The 19646-nt window shown below is 38.6% G+C and overlaps 1 protein-coding gene across 5 annotated transcripts in view; it reads right to left on the minus strand.

Annotated features, from left to right (window-relative positions):
* CELF2 (CUGBP Elav-like family member 2) overlaps nucleotides 1-19646 on the minus strand; it is a 713224-nt gene that overhangs the window by 333926 nt on the left and 359652 nt on the right. The window lies entirely within an intron of this gene.

Below are 19646 nucleotides of genomic sequence, written 5' to 3' on the forward strand. Positions count from 1 at the left end.
GAGGTTAGATTTAGAGGACTGTTGTGCATAACAAGATGACATCATACAAAAAGAGACTTTTCTGTAAATCCAGCTAACCAATAATTTCCACCCTAAAAAGGCTGGAAGTGAGTTTCAGTGGATCACAATTAATCCCTTTCCACTTCCCTCTCCTCTCACCAAAACTGTCATTCACTTAAAAAAACACAAACAAACAAACAAAAAAACAAAAAAAACCCAACCACCACCTTCTACATCCTCAAACAAAGCAACAAAGAATATTTTGGAAAATTAAGGATTTCCTTTCCCCAGTGTCACCTGATTCGTTATCATTTATTACATCCCCACCTGCCTGATAGATTTTCAGAACTTCTGAGCATGCACATCAGTTGAAGTCAACGGAAGCTACATGCACTTAGGAGGTCTAAAAATCAGGACCTGTTTGACCTCAAAATGAGACACCCATGATTAGTGGACACTTATGAAAGGCTGGGATATTCAAAGAGATGTTGAGTGCTTAAATCTCATCTCTGTGGCTCAGTTATCTCACCTGTAAGAAGGGGAAAATATTGCTTACCCCCACTCGAAATCCAGGGACTACTCTACAAGCACACAACATCGTTACTACTAGATGTTTAATACTTGCATGTCCTCTTTTATGTAATGTGACAATTGTTATAGATTTTCCAGGGAGCCCCATGAGGCACAAAAACTGAAAGGGACTGGCCACGTTAAAAAAACCTATCCATTAGAAAATGTTAATAAAAGTAATATTTGCCTGATCTAGACGGATATATTTTCAAAAGGGCTGAACGGTGGGCACAAATCTGAGTCTATACCCCTCTAGCTACCTGATGTGCACTTGCAGCCAGGTATCTACAGGCACAAGTACTCAAATGATCATAATATTGCAGGTGCAAATCTATTTGCTTCACTGTTCTGGGGGCCCTGGAACAAAAAGACAGTCACAGTTACTGGAAAAAACGTGGAACTGACCACGTTGCTCCTTATGATTCAAATATTGTGCATATTTCAGCGACGACTTTGTGCTCAGCTCTTGTATTTTATGCTTTTTTAAATGGATTTTTGTCTAGAGTAAACAATCACTACCTGGGTGTAACACAGGGCAGTTTTAGAGCCATGTAGGCACATTCCAGGACGCAACTTGCATGTGGATGCGTAAGGGCAATCAGACTTAAAATCACGTATAGGAACCTAATTCTCATTTACATTAATGTCCCTTTAAAGCAGGAGTAAGTGCAATTTAGCGCTATTTTAAGGCTGCTTTACCTACGTAAATAGTCCAAAAGGTCCTGAATGCAAAAGAGAACCAGGGTCATATGGGCACATGCATGAGTGCACACAGCACACACAATTACTATACACCCATTCCAAATCAATAATAATGGAAAAATGTGTAAAGGGCTCATATCCTACTTTTTATTGGCCTTACTTTGATCTCAGAGCAATTTTCACCACCACTGATTTCAATGGAGATATTCCTTATTTACACTGGTGTAAATGAAATCAGAATCTGGTCCTACCTTTGCTGTTTACTGCACAGAGCCAGTGTCAATATTGGTAACTTTCCAACTAGTTTATCAAATTGCAATACAATTTTTTAAGTTTCACGGATTTTAATACTATAGTTTCAAGTCTTTTCTCCTTATGTATGCATCTTATTGTGTAGTGAATGGATTACCACACATCAATTTTTCATTCATCTTTGTTAAAAACACCAACCAACCAACGAATGAAAAACAAAACACAAAATACCTCAATGTTCAGTCCTATATTTGTGTACATCATGTGCCTAGTACATTCTTTAACATTCATCCAAATATCAAAAGATTTTACTGACGATAATACCATTAGGAAATTATAAAGCATTTGACTTCATAGTTATTGCAATTTGACATTGAGATGCTTTCACGGAGTCACCGGGCAATGCTCTGGAACTACTCCATACGAAGCCAGTCAGGACTCTGGGGGAGCCTCCTGTCTCTGAGCAGACTGTCTCCAGGGCAAGGAGCTTACACAGCTTTGACCTTCCTTGGTCTGACCTCGAAGCATTCAGCATCCCCTTCCACACCGTGTGCTTCCCACAGCGAGTCTGCACAGGCAGGGCTCCTGGGGAAGCCAGAGGGCCCTGCACCCCACCTCTTCAGTCAGACGTGACTCTCAGCCAGCCAGTAAAACAGAAGGTTTATTAGACGACAGGAACATGGTCTAAAACAGAGCTTGTAGGTACAGAGAACAGGACCCCTCAGACCGGTCCGTCTTGGGGGCAGGGAGGCCAGAGCCCCATCTGGGCCTCCCTCCATTTCCCCAGCCACCTCCAAACTGAAACTCTCCCGCCCTTCCTCTGGCCTTTGTCTCTTTTCCGGGCCAGGAGGCCACCTGATCTCTTTGTTCTCCAACACCTTCAGTTGGCACCTTTGCAGAGGAGGGGCCCAGGCCATCAGTTGCCAGGAGACAGGGTGTCGGCCATTCTCTGTGCAGACACCATCACACTGGCCCTCTAGGGCTCTGCAACAATCACACAGCTTATCCCACCACCTAGATACTTAAGAACTGCATAGGGGAAGCTGAGGCAGCCACACAGTATTAAGAGAAAACATTAAGAACATTCCCACTTTGTCACAGATGCTCTTTACCTCAAATTCAGATCTCTGTTATTTGGAATAACTCCACTAGGCCCATTGGATTTACTCTGGATTTACAGTGGTATAAACAAAGAGCAGATTCTGTCTCAAGTTCAGCCAGTATAAAATGCTTTCCTACTAATTCAAGGTGAACTACTCTCTGTATACTAATGTAGTTTTGGTAAACGAAATTGCTTTCCAGTTATATAGACTCTGTTTTTATTTTTACTAATTTAGCTGGATCTAAACATTTAGGTAGTAGATATTCTGATTTCTCTTAAAACCATGGTGAGAATAGATTTTGAATTTTTTTTAAAATAGCAACTGCAAGATGGAACAAACAAAATACAAATAATACAAAATACAAATGTCATGCCTGGTGGTTTATGTCATGAATCAATTAATTACCTTTGATTTTCATGTAATAAAATAAAATAAAACAAAACTATCCTATTGGAAATTCCTTTTATTTAGTGAACTGAATCTCCCATCACACTGTCAATGGTCATTACTCTGGCCGCCCCCTTCCTCACCCCCTATTTAGTGATGTGAAGCAAGGAGGTCCTTGTTAATCTCATTCAGGCATCACTTACTGCAGGCTCACATAATTGCATTCTGGACAAGTGAAAGGGTTTTTGGTTTTTTTTAAGTCCCAAAGTCATCAATAGCTCATTTTATCCAAAGCTCCAGGCATCAGGAGACTGCATCACTACCCATGACTAATATTATCACCTTTGTTGGCAATAACATTTTGCCCTTTGGTCTATACAGAAACCCTTCTTTAGAGAGAGGTGGGATACTCACTACAGGTATTGTACAGGTATCTGGAAACTGAGCCCTTATTAAACAGTAACAAAAAAAAGACATCTTTATTACATAAAATAGATTACTGTGGATTATTTTAGGACCAAAACCATCACTTGGATAGTGTTACATAATGCAATTGCACTATAATAAATAAATCAATCAGTTTTTCAGAAGCTTAATGGGAAGTTTTTTATCCAGCCCAATAAGACTTTACAATTAAGTTCCTGTTAAATGTTGGATTTTGTAAAGTCACACATTATAAAAACCAATTAGTACAAAAAACAAAGCAGCCAGGCCCCACCACCACCAATGGATTAAAAATATGTTTAAAAAGCCAGGGAGCTTTATTTATTGTTACCTCCATCTTTCCTTTTCCTCCAGCCACCACTGCATGGAGCAGGTTGGGAAATTTTCGACGAAATAGATTTTCAGTGGAAAATGTCAGTTTGTCAAAGATGAAACTTTTTGTGGGAATGTTCAAAATTTTAGCAAAACTTTTGTTTGGAAAGGTTTCTGAAACCCACAATGGAATTTTGCAGGGTGGGGCGGGAAAGGAAGACAGAGAAACCCATGCCAGAACAGCATGGGCACTAATCTGAGATGTACAAGGTCCAAGTTCAAGTCCCTGCTCTACCATTATTTTTTTTCAAATTCTAGGTGAGTGCTCTAACCAGCAGACTACTGGCTATTCTAGGGAGGCTCGGTCTCAATCTCTCCTGTTAGAGCTGTTCCATTTTGTAGAAAATAAATATTAATTAGAGCACAAACCTGATTCTGGTTCTTCCACATCTCAGGTGAGTACCCTAACCCCTGGCCTACCAAGTCAGTCTCTTGCTCTCTATGTCACAGGGAATATTTAATTTCTGGAACAGCTCCAAGACAAGAGAGCTAGAAAGAAAGACAGTGGTTATAGGTTATAGGCCAGTGGGTAGGGCAGACACCTGGGATGTGAAAGATCGAGGTTTAAGTTGCTGTACTGAAACATGCAGAGTAGAGACCAGAATCTGGGTCTCCCACATCCCAGGGGACTGCCCTAATCACAGGTTATTGGTTATTCGAGGATGGATCTCTCTCTCTCTTTTTCTATGAAAAACTTGAAAAGGTCTCAGTTTTGTCCCAGTGTGGAATGGGAAAATGTGTGGAAATTCAAAGAGTTTCTCAGTACAGGAAAACCTTTTCTTGCCCAGCTCTGATTGTAGGTCATCGTCATTCACTGTGATGTGCTTTACTTAGGTTTCAATCCTGCAGGGACCCCCCCAGCACCAAGACTGATTGACTTTGTAAGACTAGGGCTTCACCAATCCTGCACACATTTACACATGTGTAACTTTAATGTGTTGTTAAACACATTTTTAAGTGCTTACAAGGTTGGACTGTTAGACTGTAAACTCCTTGGGAAAGGACCACATTTACTTAAAACCCTGTAAAGCACCATGCAAAGGTATGACACTATATAAATAATGTTTGCAAGCACTTTTAAGGTAAAAAAAATTACATATGTGCTCAGTACTAATATTAAGTCTTCCACACAATTTTGAAAACCGTCTTTATCTGGTAGTATACTTGGTAATCTTAGTTTAGGAGAATGCAAGGTAAAAAGATCATCAATGCATTGTAATTTTTAATATTCAATTCCTAAATTGATCATTTGGGCCAAAAAACTTATAATGGCCTAACCTTACTTTTCTTCTGTGTGTATTTTAATCCTCCCCTGAGGTCAATACTGGGAAACTGCTACACATAATATAACTACTCCTTAGTCTTAATATTGCAATTGTTTTTTCTCATCTCACCTTCAAAAAACTTCAGCATTTCTGCTGCAGATGTGTTTATTTGTGCATATATATCTATATTAATATCTGTAGAGCAGCAGGAATGCGAGAGAAACAAGTTGAAGGCAAAATGTTCACTCAGTTCAGATAAGCATCACATCATGTTACATATAGAAATGTGCTTCTTTAAAATGCACCATAGAAAATCTGAAGGCTTCAATGTTTTCTTCATTTGACATATGTTTTGGATGGCATTCCTAATAAAACTCAAATCCTCACTTTGGTCACATAGTGATATTTAAAAAGGGCATTGTCACTATGTAAGTCAAATATTTTTGCAGGTTGAGGGATGTGCTGTTAATTCAATATACCTTGTCATGTCTGCAATTGAACAGCTACACAAACAGAATCTGTACCCAAGTAACAAGAAGCAACTTGATATAAAAAGCAACAAAATGCCATCCAATTACTGGGCAAATAAAATCAAGTAACATAATTGCTTCTACATATGAACTCAGGCCTCAGTTTAGCCAAACACTTTAATATGCTGCCTAAGTCTAACAGTCAATGGGACGCAAGCACGTACTCAAGTGTTTTCCTGAACCACGGCCTTAACTATTGGAAGCCAGTGCTCTAGTTTTAAAAACATTATTAAGATTCAACACTGTTTGAGATAAGTCATTATTGTGCCCACTTTATGGATAGATAAGATGAATAGAAAAGTTAAAAGACTTGCCCAAGGTCACGCAGTGGGTCAGGAGTAAGAACCCAGAAGTCCTGATTCTTAAATCTTCTGCCCTAACAGGTTAAACAGCCTCCTTTATAAAGTTTGGCTGTACAAATTAAGATTAAATAATTCTGTCAAAATAACTCTCTCCATTAGATATTTTATAGCAAAGTATTTTTGTCACTTTCCATTGTTTGGAAGAGGATTCTTGTGGGAATCAAAGGACTAAATCCACTTTTTAATCAAATTAAAACTCACTACATGACCTAACCTCACCAGTGCGCTGTACTATGTTGTTTCTAATCTCATAGCGTGGTTGGATTGCTAGATTCTGTGCTAGCTAGAGTTAAATTGCTGATGACTGCAGCTGAACCAGGACTCACACTGTGGGGATGAGTGTGAGATAAATATCTATGGTGGGATTTTCAAAAGCATTCAAAAAAGTTGGTCTAATTCTGTTTCCATTGAGCTCAATAATAAAATTCCCACTGACTTCAATGGGAGCAGTCAGGAGAACTCAGAGTGCTTTTGAAAATTCAGTCTAGGTTAATAAAACAGACAGAATCACCTTTTCCCCTACCCTCCCACATTCCTTCCTTCCTTCCTCTCCATATCCTAGGGCTTCCACTAAATGCACTCCCTTTTAAAACAAAAATATTTCTATAAACCTTTATTAAATTCTTATTCTCTGTGAAATGAGTGAGTCCTTGGAAAAGTCTGAGAGTTAATTAACATTGCCTAACCAACACTCCATAGCACAGCCTAATTTATTTTTTCAGCAACACTCTTAATTAGTCAGGCTCAATCGTCACATTTTTGAACTTAAAAAGGTTAGACTACAGGAAACAACATGAAGAAGTTTCACACAGAATATAGTATTACTTCACTGAATATCATGGCACCTTTTATCTGAATGCAAAAGGGTAGTTTTTTAAAAATGTATATTTTAAATGCATGTGTCAGATGCTTAGCAAGTGTAAATAAGTAACTGTGTTCATTTTAACAGAACAGTATAAATTTACAAAATCTGACAATCTGGCATCCTTCAAACAAATTATTCTCATAGAATCATAGAATATCACGGTTGGAAGGGAACTCAGGCGGTCATCTAGTCCAACCCCCTGCTCAAAGAAGGACCAATCCCCAACTAAATCCCCAAATATTTTATTTGGCTTCAACCAGCTGTAACGGCTACAAGTACATCTGGCTAACAGAGAACCATAATATTACAGTAGCCTAAATTAATTAGTAGCTTTGCTAATGTGAACTGGAAATGAGCTACTTGAAATCTCTACAGTCATTAATGGGATCTTTTAAGACAGCATAAAAATCAGGGGACTTTGATAAATAGTACGCAAGTTAGAAGAGGGACAACTCCTCAGTATAGTTCAGAGAACATGTTTTGCAACTAGCTACATTTGAACACATCCAAGCCAGAAACCTTTTAAAATCTAGGCAGATTCAGAAATCCAAATCCAGGGAAATTAAATATTTAAAACCAGGATATCCAGCTTTGAAACATCACTACAGAAGATAAGTCAGAAGCCACATAAATTGATCACACTTCAGTGCTGCAGTGAATTACTCTTGCAGTCAGGTTTTGGTCTCACCCAGTGCCAATCTACGAAAACCTTCAGACCCTGGCATCTTGTACAGTTTATGCTTTAAAACACATCCAGGGATTAAGCAGCTCCCACCTTTGATGATCAAAACTCCTGAGGCCCATTAAACTGACACAGGTAAAAACGACAACCTTAAGGATGAAATGTTAGAAAAAATGGTTACACCGTTGACTACAGCAGATGGAATTACTTACAAGGAGAGCTAATCCATTCAACCTGCCAAGGCTGTATTTCACATTTGATTAAAAACATGCCATTGTACATACACCAAAAAGTCTGCAACCCGACGGTGTTGGCCCACCCCTGCTCTAGCCAATTGTTTTTGTGATCTTGCTGGAGGGCTGGCAGGACCATTAATCTTCCTTCTATCCCCCTCCCTCTACTATTAAATCAGCTGCTAGGAAAACATTCTCTTTCACAAAACCTATAGGGAATATGTCCCTGCTGAGACAGTATAAAAGACTCTTAAATGAGAACTAGCACACTAGCCTGTATGGGTCCATCAGTGGCTCATATCCAGAAAAACAATCTTATAGTCTGTTGATCTGTGAAAGACTCCTATACAGATTGTAAGCCATGAGAGTGCAGCCAGCCTAGTCCCTATTGAAAAAAACATCTTTACAAATGAAACATTCTGTTAGGTTTTGCATCTATACTTTACTAGATTCTATTATCGTTGTGATCATAGTGAGTTAAAAAAGTACTGTAGAAAAATATTTTTCTATGCCATGTACATTTTTAATTGTCCCAGTCTTGTAAGACACTAAATGCACTGGAAATGTAAATGGGCATCCAGCATCCAAATCAGTGAAAGAAGAAGTGCAGCCGACTAGAAAAATGAAAGGAGAAGTCAAAAAGGAAAAAAATCTAAGCACAGGTGCGGGCATATACCTTCCTTTCCCTCCACCCCCCGGTTTTGCAAGTCCCGCTATTTTCTAATTATTCAAGGAAAGAAATTAACTTGTAAAAGAACACCACACACTCACCTCCACACAACAGGGTTTTATAGTGTACATTTTAAATTTGCTAAAGCAGAACCCAATATCATAACTTATAAATACGCAGTGAATTCACTTGCTAATATAATGGGGGCAAATTTCTTTTAGCGTAAAGTCTCCTGAGCACAAGGACCTATTTTACAGAGACTTTCCAGAACTGGTAAAATTCTGATTTTTTTTTCCAGTGGAGCGTAGTTGGACGTCATCACACAATTTAACCCTCAATAGGTCTTTATTACATGTGCAATTCTCTTTACGTCCACCACACAGGGCTAATTTGCGTGGCTCTGAAGAGACAGGAAGAGTTATCAGTTAATTTATGATATCCCATTCCTCCATGACACATATGCATCCTAAAAATCCACAAAGTGTTTAGCGCTGATTGGCACCCAGGCTGGCAGTATCAAAAAAGAAGCCAAGGTCTAAAAGGGCCATCAAGGCTAAGCTACTTTCTCACCACCGAAAGTGGTCCCACCAGTTTGGAATAGAATTGGCAGGGCAGTGTGGAGAAAATTGTCCTGCCTGTGACTTTACTTTGTTCAAGTCTGTAAATCCAGCACCTTTGAAGGAGCCAAACTCTACCATGAGGTGGTTAATGGGATTTATACATGTATATATGAGGCAAGCATTTGGCTCAAGAATCCTAAATGCAAATAAAAATGTTCCCTATTCATCCTGTGCTACTCAGTCAGAGTGTTGGATTTTCATTGATTCTAGGATACAGAATAGTCTGGAGTATAATTATATAATTAAAGAGTATCCTTCTTTAATTCCTCCCTCCCCCCCACCCACACCACTTTACTTATTTGATTAGGCAAACACTATCAACAGAGTAAAGAAAGGAGTGTGTAAGGGAGTCTCACACATATGTAAAACACACTTTAGAACTGCAAAAATATTTCCAGCACAGATTTAGTAGAACTAAAAGCAGAGTCCTACCATAAAACAATACTGAAAAAGTCAAAATAAAACACTTCTGCATCTAACAACAAGCTACAAAGGCCTATTTATTTTGCTACAAAATCATCTCCTGTAGAAGTCAATGTAAAATAAATAGGATAATTTCATCACAGAAGAGAGAGACTGAAAAGGACTACTTGGTCATCCAGTCTGATTGCTGTTCTTGGGCAGTTCAGGATTGATCCCACTAGTATACTGTCCAGTGTAGTGAGTCTCAACCTTTTCCATACCCAAACCCCATAGTACAGCCAGAAAGTAGTTTGGGGACATGGCCACCTCCCTTTCCAATTAGCCATAAAGAAATGGAGGGTGATTGTGATGCCCAAGTTCAGATCAAATGGTCTACAGTAAACTTTTCAAAAAGCTTTCAAGTCCCATTTTCAAAAGTGTCTTTGGTACACAGAAACCTAAGCCTCAGTCATTCAGGCTCCCAAATGCTTATGTGCCATTCGAAAATGTCTCCCCATAGTCTAACTCAAAAGTCCCGAGTGAAGAGGCTCCCTCTACATCCTGTGGGATGTCATTCCCAGTGTCTCACAATTGCTTATTAAAGCCATTCTGAGAAAACGGGCAGCTAAACACAATGGCTTGGTTTTGAAAAGTGCTGAGTAAGAATCCCTTGATTTCAATGGCAGCACACCTAGGAAACGGTGAAACACCTTTGTTTAAACACCTTTGAAAATTTTGGCTGTAGTGTATATAAATAAAATATGCTACATACACATTCTTTAGAATATACAGCAAAGAACATGAAAAGGTATGGCAAAAAAAAAAAAAAGCAGTTAGAAAATCAAAGCAAGGCTCTGCTCTTTTTCAGTTCATCTGAACCTGAAAGTAAAAATTAAGGTCAAATGCAAGCCTGTAAAAAGGGTTTGCACGAATACCTGCAAACCAAAATAAATTTAAGCAGTTCTAAGAATATATAACAAATACAATGCTGGGAAATAATTATTGTGTGTCAAAGACCAATAGCATTTTAGTGTACTAAATTTTTGTAAATTAAAAGATAAAATTAAAGTCTCATTTTAATGTAAAATGTTTAGGAGGTTGCAAACTGCATTACAACATTTGGAGTGATTAACAGAATCTATATGCATGGCTCTTTGAACTACTAAATTTCATTCAATGCCCCAGTGGATAGAAACACATCATCATTGCCTTCTCTCTTTTACAGTTGACTTTCATTTATTAACAACATCTTAATTTTATCAGTTACCAATACTCAAGGATATTGCAACGTGTTATCAATGAGTAACTATTTTTTCTTTCAAGTAGTTACAATTACCTAATGAACCATTGTAGACCATTTTACTCTAACTTGTAATGACGACCCAGGCATTTATATTTCCATAATTCTGTCTTGCAGAGCTATCTGGAGTTTAATTTTAGTTTCTTTGAAACCAGCCTCATGATAACGGTTTGATCATAAAAGCTAATTAGTAAAGATTTTCTGTGTTAATGAAGTGCAATTGATTATAGCTTGAGGATGTAGAGAGACACTCACCATTCCTTCCATAACAAGTTTAGCATTTCATCCTTTACATGCTATGTAACAAGGCAAAGGTAATGACATTTTTATGACATGTTTATACGGTGGAGTAATCAGTACCAGCTATCCATTTTCTGTATTTCCTAACATCTGCTTGTAAAAACACCCTACTCAAGCCCTCTGAGAAGTAACAGTCAATTTCAGATGCCTGGAAACTTAAATGAGGATTTTGCTCTATCAGTGAGCATTAATGACATATAGCCTCATAACAGGAACATTAGCTGGGATTTTGACTTATCCCTATCATCCATATCCCAGATAGTTATAAAATGACCTGCTAAAGACATTGAAGACAAGGCAGAAAACAAAGTCTGTCCGAGACTAAGTACATTTATGTCTTCCATTACTCTCTAATACAATGGGGACTTTGGCAACCTGAAGAACTTGGTTTCTGTGGTTTGTAGGCCAAGTTGACCCATCTTTCACAATGCTGGTGTCACTGCCAATCTACCAGCTTCCCAGAAACACTCCAGAAAGGAAGAACACAAGAAGAGGGGTATCCCAATCAGCTTCCCAGAAACACTCCAGAAAGGAAGAACACAAGAAAAGCGGTATCCCAATCAGAACTAATGTTGCATATCTCAAGGACACTATCCAGTTCTCCTGAAGAAGAAAGCACCTAGTTATGCAAAGTTTCTCACCACACTTCCCATAGAATATTATGGTCCCTCTTTAACCCAGGTGCTCAAATGATCCTGTAATAGGGTACCAACACTGCCCTGGCCTTCATTCATAAACACATCTGCATAGACTGAACCTGAAAACTTAAGCAAACATCTTAGTTTTCAGTTCAGAAACCTCTGAGATGCTTCATTAGCCATCATATGACTCCTACATTTCTTGCAATTGATTTTTATTATGTAGCATTAGCAAAGTGCTGACGGTGTTCTACAGAGACAGGTAAGATGTGAAGGCTCCTGTATTCCAAAGAGATGGTATGTTGTTTATCTAGATCGCAAACAAAGCAAGCTATAAAGGGTAGCGAAGAGTGAGCACAGTAGAATCATAGAACTGGGAGGGACCTCTAGAAGTCATCTCGTCCAGTCCCCTGCACTGAGGCAGCACTGAGTATTATCTAGACCATCCCTGACAGGTTTTTGTCTAACCTGCTCTTAAAAAACTCCAATGATGAAAATTCCACAACCTTCCTAGGTAATTTAATCCAGTGCTTAACCACCCTGACAGTTAGGAAGTTTTTCCAAATGTCCAACCTAAACTGCCCTTGCTGCAATTTAAGCCCATTGCTTCTTGTCCTATCCTCAGAGGTTAAAGAGAAATTTTTTTCTCCCTCCTCCTTGTAATAACCTTTTATGTACTTGAAAACTGTTATCGTGTCCCCCCTCAGTCTTCTCTTTTCCAGACTAAACAAACCCATTTTTTTCAATCTTCCCTCACAGGCCACGTTTTCAAGACCTTTAATCATTTTTGTTGCTCTTCTCTGGACTTTCTTGAATTTGTCCACATCCTTCCTGAAATGTGGCTCCCAGAACTGGACACAATTCTCCAGTTGAGGCCTAATCAGCGCAGAGTAGTAATTGAATGATGAATTTAAACATGCATTTTTTTTTTTTACTTCTCTGGGGTTTTAGGTTTGTTTTCTTCCTGATTTACTGAATTTAGTGTTCATACCTTCTGTTAGCTAATGAATGACTGTCCTCTTGTCTGGATTAGAAAATTAGGTAGGGTTACGTTGCAAATTAGGAAAAAATATTTTGTTTTTTTTTTAATTGAGGCAGCTTTGAAACACCACTTTGCACCCAGTGTTTAATACCTTTACAACATTGAGCCAGCTGGTAGAGCATTGGTCCTAGGACATTATTTATCCCACAAATGAAGGAATGAAAGCTTTCACAAACAATATAATTGGAAATCCAGTATACTCAAATTGAGTTCATTTGGAGTCATGTCTCATTCATAGTCCTCTACAACATCTTAGTTCAAATCAGAGGTCATCCTAGGGTGCAATGATAATTTCTGTTTTCTGTTCTCAAAAAACAAACAAAAACACAAAAATATTTTTAACATCTGCACCTTCAACCTCAAACTGATCTTTAATATCATAAGAGGTTACAACTACAGGTGCATAGCTGGCTTTCTCCATAGACACAAAATCCTATACTTCAAAAAATGACTAGTAATTTTGGGTGCCTCCAATTTTAGGCATAATAAAAGGGCTTGGATTTTTAGAAGAGCTGAGCACCTGCCCTCTGGAAAAAAATCAGTCCCCTTTAAGGTGTCAAGTAGGCAAAATTCAATACACCCCAAATAATTCGTCCCTTTAGAAAATTTAAGCTGATAATTTTTCTCTCTGCCATTAAAACAACTGCCCTGAGATCTCATCCAAAAATATACTAACCATTAAACCACTTTTGACACTTGCACCTTACCAGAAACTGATTTCTGACTCAACAAAATGACAGACTATAAAATACCCTTTATTCTAGCAAAGAACCAATGTGTAATAACATCTCAACTAGCGCTCTCTGGGAAACAAACCAACAAACTTTATAGCCTTAACAGGTGCCAGAATCAATACAGATCCTTTTCAATGCCTAAGTGACAAACACTCCCTTAAAGGCCTACCTGAGAAAAATATGAAAGTGGCTCCAAAGTCTGAGACTTGTGAAATACATAATTACAAGGAAATTAATGAAGAAAATGTCAACACATGATAAAATCAGGGACATTTCAAAATCTAAAACATACTTTGAAAATGGATAGCTTACACATGGAATTCATTTCGAGTTCTCCCTGTTTCAGGCCAATTAGCACAAATTGATATTTAGCAATAATGATTAGTGTTTGGCATACAGAACTGGATATCAGAAATGTCAGACAATTAGGAGGGAAATTGTACATTGGTACTGTGCAGAAATATTTTGAATATGATTTTTTTCTGTCATTACAGTATACAATGAAACCCATTTAAGATGGTCTTCCCTAGTCAGGCCATCAAGAAATGATTGCTGGGCAGCAGTGGAAGAAAGTTCTGCCAGAAATCTCCTGGGGATTTCCCTAAGGTGCTGATATGGTCATATACTAATATGTATACTGTAAGCTCTTCAGGGAACAAGCACGTCTAGCTAGCACAATGAGACCCTGATTCCAGTTGGTGACTTTAGGCACTACAGCAATATAAATATTAAAATAAGTACTGATAATAAAATATGCACCTTCTAACTCCTTATGTGTCCTCAAACCACAAAATGAGGCTTTTTATTAGTAACTGTTTCTTCCTGTTAGCACAGAATTCTATTCTGGCTGGTGCATCCCCAACAGAACTGTTAACCACGTTTCAGTTGCAGAATCTTCATTGCTGGGTGACGGAAGAAAAACATACTCGTTCAGATTACATTCCATTAGCAGGGCTGGAAGGGTGAAACAATGGTTGAGATTATCAAAGCAGTGTATAGGATTTAGCCATCTTCCATTTTAAAGGAAGATTGTTTTGAAAATCCTAACCAGTGTCTTTTTACTTGTAAACTAAAAGCATTTTTCTAGAAGTCATTGAGACACAATAAGCACAGAAACCAATTGGGCCAGTTTTAGAGAAATTTTTAAGAGCATGACTCCAATTTAAGACACGGGTTTGTGTTCCAGAAGATATTGTTTTATTTATTATTTGTCTTACATTAGCCCCTACAGGCCCTAACTCAGATAGTGCCCTATTGTGTTAGGCACTCTGTATACACATAATAAGACAGCACTCACCCTGAGGAGAGCTTACAATCTTAACAGACAAGACAAAGGATGGAATGGAGAAGAGATGCTCAAAGCAATGATGGGACTTGCCAAGGTCACAAACAGCTGGATTCAGATTTTTTTTTTTAAACTTTCATTTTTACTGGAACATGCTAATGCTGTGAGAGAGGAAGTTAACATAATAGTGGCAGAGTTCAAAATATGAATCAAGTGCTTGTGTTAAGACTTGGTTCTTTATTTGGAATCCCTACGAAGACAGAAATCTCCCCCCTTCCTCAACACACAGCAATTCCACATTAGTATGCTGTGACATTTCAGAGAGTCCATGGCTACTCCACCACGCTTCTACGGACACAACATCGATGTGCCTAAATGGTGCTGTAATTTCAAAACCAAAAACGAGCCATACAAATTGAATGATTTAAATCCTTCTTCTGTTTTCTGCATTCTTTAACATGTAAAGCCAAACACCTTTGCTTTTTTAAAAAAATGTACTCAGGCACTAGGGGCTACACCTGTAGCCAGATTCTGAATATGAGAGAGAGTTGCAAGACCCTGATGTCAAGTCCTGGAATCTATTACTACCAGTTGTTGCACATGAGTCAGTCTGACCCTACTGTCTGGTTTCTTGGCTGGCTCTTATGTGCATTGCCCCAAAAGGGTTGTTAATGTCACCTTGGTGAGTCAAATTAATGTATTTAATACCCTCGTGAAAAGGTCCTTCACTAAGATTTGGGTATAAGGTCCTCTCAATGGAAAACAATAAAAGAGAGAGGTTACACCCTAAATTTAAATCCAGAAACGTTCACGTAGTTTTTGCAACCATTCCCACTTTATCCAAGCTACATCTATAAGCAATAAATCAGAAACCATACCTACTAAAAGATATCGAACTGAAGGTGTTTCGCCCTGTTAGACAAAACAAATTCAGTTAATATTTGTTGTGCTTTTTGTCTTATTCATAGCATTTTGTTTTCATATTTTGGTAAGTGATTTATATTAATGGAAATTTAGCAGCTGGAAGATTTTTTTTCTCCCCTTTTGAGGGAAGGAACGAACTTGCAAACAATCTACCTTCTCCATTTTGGAAAACCACTTCTGAGAGCATATGACTTTATTCTTCAGAAATAATGAGCTCTTTCACTTTGGGCAGTGAGCGTCCACCTAGCCTGCCGTGTTAATTCTGGATCCAGTCTCACTTGGATGTGGTGCTCACTTCCATCACAGTTTTGCACGGGTGCAACTGCACTGATTCCTAATCTACACCAATATAAGCATGATTAGAATCAGTTCTACAGAGTTTTATGGTAGTGATTAAAGTAGATCATCTGTGACTTTCCACAACATCCCTCCCCATGAAGTCCAAGCCGGACTGTCCCATGGTAGCATAGATGAAATGGGCTCACAGTAATATGCACAACAGAATTCACTGAAGGTGAAGTTCACCACAGTGCAGAGAGCCCACACAAAGCCCTGTGCACCACTTTAGTGGGGCTTAAGTGATGCTTAGGCCTAGGTATGAGTGAGCTCTATGCACTGGAGTGAATGTCACCCAGCACAAGCCCACTGATAATTCTAGGTGGTTGGCACTCTTGGGCCAGATAGAAAAAAAAAAACACTGTTCCCTGGGCCGCAGTGAGCATGCGGCTCTCTCTTAAACACTGTCCCCCACTCAACTGTAGCCAATCGGACTCACTGAAGGGAGCTGCTCTTGACCCAGCAATTTCCCCATCCCCAGCCATGAGAAAGGAGAGCACGTCTAAAAAAAGAAAAAAAAATAGACTAAACAAAGGAGTAGTGGTTCTCTAGCCAGTAGCTGGTAAGATCAATTCAGCTGACCATCTAGGCTTTCCATCCAGTTCATCCATTTTTGAGCTAGATGATTATTATTGCTTTACAATTTCTCTGTAGTCCTGTAAAGCCTTGTTAAATGAGGCAGTGAGCTGCTCAGCGATATAAAGTCACTTACATTAACTCTCCACTCCAAAGCTTGGCCCAGGCTCATCCAACACCAGAGAGAAGACAGGAAACTGGCTGAAGCAGATCTCCAATGCTTTCTACTCATCTTCATGAGTGGATTGATTGAATGAGACCTCCACTCCCCTCAAATAGAACTTTAGCTTCATCAACTGTATACATATGGTAATAACCAATGTTGTATATTAGGACTTTCTGCAAATGTTATCATGTCAACTTTAAACCAAAAACAAAACAACCCTCCCCCCCCCAACAGCTGCACCAAGCTAATTTTATTCCTATTTACATTTTATGGACCTTTAATTGAGCAAATTCTGAAAGGTGCAATTTTTTAATGTGCTTTCCAACTGTCCCTCCGCACACCACAAGCAATATAAAAGGAATCACAGCTGCTTATCAAGAAACTAATCATTTGCATTAATGTTCAAAATGTCCGTTTTCAAAACAACAAAACTGGGTTTGCCTAAGCTCCATAAAGGTAAGCAAATACATAGCCATTCATAGTCTAGGTGTCTAATGGCTAGAACACTGGACTGGGACTCAGGACCGGAGTTCTACTCCCTGTTCGGCTACTGGCCTGCTGAGTGACTGTGGGCAAGTCATTTCAGCAATCCGTGCCTCAGTTTCTTTGTCAAATGGGGATAATGACACTGACTTCCATTGTAAAGTGGTTTGGGATCTATCGATGTAAACAGTTATATAAGAACTAGGTATTAAGTGCCGAAGGATACAGCACATTTTATTCTTAACAGCGCACATTCTTCATTCTGACTGTTCTGTATGACAAGCCTAATGTCTCTTCTTTCAACATATACAGCATTTATCAATAGTCACTACTTAGTGGCACCTAAGATCCTACAGTTCCCCCATGATAAGTGTAGGAAATAAGGGCCTCATTGTAAGCCCACTGTGTGGCAACTGACTTCTCTGATTTTGGATCAAGTCCTGATTGTAGGGTAAACTGTTAGCAACTGTTCGCTTTTTAACAGCAAGAAGGACTGGTTGAAAAATTCTGTCAACTGTTTTTCAGAAGAAGTTGATTTTTTGACTGAACGACATTTTTCATAAGTAGTGTTTGCTTTCCACAGAAAATTTTGACTTTGTGTAAAAACAAAGCAAAACAAAAAAAAATACGAACCACAAAACTCCTGAAAACAAAAAACTTTGTTGGGTGTGGGTTTAATACTGAACATTTTACAACTGGAAATGACTTATAGGAGTTGTAGTTAAACTGCCTCATGCCTTCATTCTCCTTTGGGGCTCCAGGTAGATTACAACTCCCATAATGCTTCACAGTAGCTCAGCAAGAGGAGAGATGTATTCTAGCCAGGTAGAATGAAGAGAATGGGGACCGAAGGCACGCAACTACAACTCTCATGAGGAAACTGAATTTATCTGTATTCAGGCTGAAGTTTTCTGGCAAATATTTCTGATGGGGGGGTGAGTTGAAAATTCCTATTTATAAACCTTTGATGAAAACAATTTTGTTTTCATTTTTATTTAAATTTCACAGGAGAAAAAAAAATTCTGTGAGCAGTTTTAATAGCAACCAATGTACCTATATAGATGGATAAACAGAATATTAAATTTAGTCTGCAGAACAGAAGAGTGAGGGGGGGAATTTGATAACAGCCTTCAATTACCTGAAGCGAGTTCCAAAGAGGATGGAGCTCGGCTGTTCTCAGTGGTGGCAAATGACAGAACAAGGAGCAATGGTCTCAAGTTGCAGTGCGGGAGGTCTAGGTTGGATATTAGGAAACTATTGCACTAGGAGGGTGGTGAAGCACTGGAATGGGTTACCTAGGGTGGTGGTGGAATCGCCATCTTTAGAGGTTTTTTAAGGCCCAGCTTGACAAAGCCCTGGCTGGGATGATTTAGTTGGGGTTTCCCCTGCTTTGAACAGGGGGTTGGACTAAAGGTCCTGAGGTCTCTTCCAACCCTAATCTTCTATGATTTTATATAATTCTCTACATACATTCTTACAATTATCTATTAATATTAACAAGAGCGCATTCATCAGTGAGAAAGAAATAACTATATGGGCTTCATTTATGCTTATTTTTTTCTTTCTGATGGACAATTCAATCTTTTCTGCACTTCTATAAATCTCCCATCACTACATTTGAAACTCCCATCAGCTAAAATCCATTATAGTGCCATCTATTTCCAGGGTGACAGTCACAATACTGTAACTACAGAGTTATATTGTTAATCTAAGTAATTTTTATTCATTAGATGCCTTTTCAATTTGTACAAGATTACAATCGAATTCAGTCTTTGAGGGCAAATTCTGTGAAAAAGAAAACAACCTCTAAGGAAAACCTGTATTTCACATCACTCAAGTACACACTCATTGGTGTACCATGTACTCTGTTTATTCATTCTTTATCAAAACAGCAACACTTTGATTTTCACATATTGCCTGCAAATAAAATACACAGTTTGATAGTCTCATTACAAATTTGTTAAGCATCTCTGATGCTCTCCTTCATCCTCTCCTTTGTAATAGCTGCTATCACTGTGACAGACCATCTGCAGCTAGGATGGTAGGTTAGGTAGAATCTCTAGAATCAAGTTACCTAATGGATAAGTAAGGAGTGGAGATTAAATGCAGAAGCTACAGTCCAGAGTCACCCTCCCATAGCCACACATTCCTAGTTCTTGTGGTGGATTTGAACATCTTACTTCAGCATTTTCCCTTCACAGGTTACAAAAGATTAATGTAATAATCGGTCATGATCTAAAAGGAAACATTTTTTTGACAACCGCAAAGCCGAGTTGGCATACGCATTTGAAAGATGTGTGTCAATTAAGCTCTTACATTAAAAAAAATATTTGAAACGAATAAAGAGGATCTAGAAAGCAGGTTGGTGATGCAGAAGCCTTCAAACCTCCTGCACGTATTCTT

The sequence above is a fragment of the Lepidochelys kempii genome, chromosome 1, assembly GCF_965140265.1.
Source record: "Lepidochelys kempii isolate rLepKem1 chromosome 1, rLepKem1.hap2, whole genome shotgun sequence".
Classification (NCBI taxonomy): Eukaryota; Metazoa; Chordata; order Testudines; family Cheloniidae; genus Lepidochelys; species Lepidochelys kempii.